We start from the raw sequence: 3,775 nt of genomic DNA, 5'->3' as shown, positions 1-3,775 counted from the left end.
CATTCACAATAGTTTTGCAGTAGGGTGGGTTGAATTGATTATTTATACAGGTGTGACCCACTCTATGATTAGGCCTATGCCAGTTTAAGTATAAAGTAAGTTTTAGTTTTGTTATTTTATTATTAGATGTAGTTGATCTAGTACGGTTTGAAGCTAAGGCACCTCCGTGGAGGAACTAAATGCCTTATTATTATGGAATTCGAAGCTAAGGCGCCTTAGTGGAGGAACTACCTGCCTTAATTATTGTATTTAAGAATGTTGTATTATTCATTGGATGTTAAGGAGCCTCGGTGGAGGAACTAACTGTCGTATTGATTGAGTATATATATATTTATAAATATGATTTGTATTTTAGGGCTACTCATACCGGCAATTTTATAATGCTGACCCGATTTACTTGTTTGCTTATCGAGTGTGTTCATAAAATGAACTCAGTTGATAAGTCTTGACATGATTAGTGTTGAAGAAGGTTGGTTGCTGCTTGTGGTTTGCGCTAGCATCTTATTACAGGATATGTTTTGTTTTCCCTTGAGGTGCAATAGATTTTCAGTTGAGACAATGTTTTTCGTATTTTCAGTTGTTATTATAATTAAAGAGTTGTTGAAAGGAAATTTGTAACGTAATCATATTTGTGAATTTTTGGTAATGAAGAGGACTTTGGTTTATTTTAAATTTTTATTGGTTTCAAATGATTGAAATAGTTAAATAGGTTATGGATTTTTGGAAGTGGAAAGTGCACCACACCTCGAAAATCGAAGAGTCGGGAACAAATATTGCTTTTCTGATTTTGTCAAAATTCGGGGTATGACACTTTGGTATCAGAGCATTTGCTTAGCTTAGACTTAGGTGAGTCTAAGTGATCCTCGGATCGTGGTTTATGGGTAGGGGGGGAATATTATTTTCAAAACTATTTGCGATAGTCGTTTTATTTTTACAAAGAAAAAAAAAAAAAAGTCAATATTTTTCTTGATTTGTTTGTATGTGTAATGTGTATATTTATATTAGTTACTTTTGTGGAGTGTATATGAAATGCTTTTTATTTTCTTATCATATGAGGAGTAGTTATATTTTTTATAGGTTAATTATTAGAGGTTTTACCAAAACATTGTGTGCTGTTATAATGTTATTTTATTGTTGGTGTTCATTTTCACATGGAGTATGGATTAAGTACGACAACATATTTGTGAACTTTTTATTTGAGTGTTATATCATTATTCAAAAAACAATGAGATATTTTAATCTATATTGAATGAGCTGCATTAATTGATGATTTTATGACGTACTAAGTGAGGAACTAATTGCCTCTGTGTTGGAGGAACTATCTCGCCTCACTCGTACACTTTTAATGGATGAATGATGTTGTAAAGTATAAGAAATTAATTTGTTAGATGTGATTAGTTAGAAATAGAAAGAAAAATAAAATAAAATATATGTCTATTCCTTTTGAGATGTGTATACTTGCGTATACACGTTTTCTTATATTATTGTATGTAGATGAACTATTACCGTGTGTATGTATATAATGATAATATTGTTTCACCAATAAGACATGCATATGTAGGTTGTTTTCTTAATGCCACGTTATTAATGATTAATTAAAATAGTTGTGATAATTGGTAGTCATAAACCATATTGGAATTTATGTAGAGAATGTCTTAATATAATGATGATCTTATTTCAATAGTAAACAAATTTTTTATTTTGTCTTATAAGTGTGTTTTGTGCCTATAAATTATGACATGATTGATTAATATTGTTACATTAGTTTCACATTGATTTTTGCATCTTCAAGTATTTTTAAACATATGTCTTGAATTTATTGTTCTTAATCAATATATTGAACTTTGTTCATGCCAATATAATTTGTTGTTGATGATATATTAGAAGTGAGTTTATATTATCCTTAAAAATTTTAAATTCATGTTACACGGTAACAAGTCTTATTTTAATTGTCATTGTATATGAACATTGATTTTTGAACCTATTCTCTGTTTAAAATTAAGAATTAGTAATAATAATAATAACAATGAACATTGATTATTTATTCTTAATTGTTTTGTTTCAGTCTATGTTATTTTGATAGATGGATATGAAAAATTATTTTTGGAATATGTCACTACACCAAAACAGGAAATTAGTAACACTCATTTTTTTTAATTAGTAATAGTTTTTTAACATGAGAGAGTCCCTCACACTTTAATACCGTAAGGAATGATGATAAACTGTTACAATGATTTTTTATTAAAATTGAATTAATTTGTAATGGTGTTCAGTTATTTTCTTATGACATATATGCACTGCGAAATTGTGAATGGTTTAAAAAAACAAAAAAATTAGAAATTTGGGAATTTATGAAAGAGAGATTCAAGAAAAAACTCGCGCTCTCACTAATTCACAACTATCCTTAAGGAAAGAAACTTTCTTTCATCGATTCTCTCTCTCGATCTCAAATAAATCTCTCTCAAATCTCCATCACTCACTTTCAAATATCTTTATTCTCTTTCAATCTTTCACTGCTGTTTGTTGCCGCCGCTGTAAGTACGCCATCCTCTTCCACCTCTTCCGTTCAATTACTTCTCTCTCACTATTTTACTCCACTATGATATAGGGTTTGCTCGATCTGATTCAGTTGCAAGTTCGGTTCTAGTTGCTGCAAAAGGTACGATTTTTACTTTTGGTTTGTGTTTTTTTCGAGTAAAGCGACTGTCTTGTGGTCTAATTGTTCTTCTTTGCATATGTTTTTTTTTTTATTGATTAATGACTTATAACTGTGTTCACGTCTGAAATTCTCAACATGCTTCTATGAAAACTCTATTTTTTCGTTAAAAGCTTAAAACTAGCTTTTAAATAATTAACTACCAGTATTCAATCATGCCTTAATCCTAAAGTAATTAGCTTTCTAATTATTTGCCGCCTCTCGAGGAGGTTTGATGTGCGCTTTAATGTAGATGTCATCAATTCGCACCAATATGGTCTCTTATCCTAGGATCCATTTCATGCTTCCCTCTTATGCACCTATGATCTTGGCTGAGAAGGCATACCACAAGCAGCTTTCAGTGGCTGAGATAACTAACAGTGCCTTTGAGCCCTCACCTATGATGGCTAAATGTGATCCCCGCCATGGAAAGTACATGGCCTATTCATGTCCGATGTATGTATAGAGGTGATGTTGTGCCCAAGGATGTAAATGCTCTTTGTGGCCACCATCAAGACTAAGCGCACCATTCAGGTTTGTTGACTAGTGTCCCATTGGGTTCAAGTGTGGTATCAACTACCAGCCACCCAACGGTCGTGCGGGGGGTGACCTTGCGAAGGTTCAGAGAGCTGTTTGCATGATCTCTAACTCCACCAGTGTTGCTGAGGTGTTCTCCCGAATTTACCACAAGTTTGATCTTATGTATGCAAAACGTGCATTTGTCTATTGGTATGTTGGTGAGGGAGAGTTCTCTGAAGCCCGTGAGGATTTGGCTGCACTGGAGATGGATTATGAAGAAGTTGGGGCCGAGTTTGCAGAGGGTCACGATGGTGATGAGGGTGATGAGTATTGAGTGGACAGTCTAGCTTGGTTTTTGTTCTAGTCTTTTGTGTCCTTGGTATGTGATCTATGGTTTCTTTCAGATTTCATAATAATTAGGAACAAAATTAGTGCCTTTGATGTTGGAAAGTGACTGGTAATGGCATGTGCTAATACTATATTGCTTGCTTGGTAAAAAAAAAAGTAATGAAAAATTAATTTTTTGAACCAAACAACCCTAATAGTGAAACCAGTTTTAGG

The 3,775-nt window shown here is 32.7% G+C and overlaps 1 pseudogene; it reads left to right on the top strand.

Annotated features, from left to right (window-relative positions):
- Positions 1 to 2,996: 2,996 nt before the first annotated feature.
- On the top strand, positions 2,997 to 3,558 carry LOC147502994 (tubulin alpha-1 chain pseudogene; annotated as a pseudogene).
- The last annotated feature ends 217 nt before the right edge of the window (positions 3,559 to 3,775 follow it).

Source organism: Coptis chinensis, chromosome 4 (genome assembly GCF_015680905.1).
Source record: "Coptis chinensis isolate HL-2020 chromosome 4, ASM1568090v1, whole genome shotgun sequence".
In the NCBI taxonomy this organism is placed as follows: Eukaryota; Viridiplantae; Streptophyta; class Magnoliopsida; order Ranunculales; family Ranunculaceae; genus Coptis; species Coptis chinensis.
Note: the sequence above shows the minus strand (reverse complement) of the source record. Positions and strands in the feature narration are given on the sequence as shown.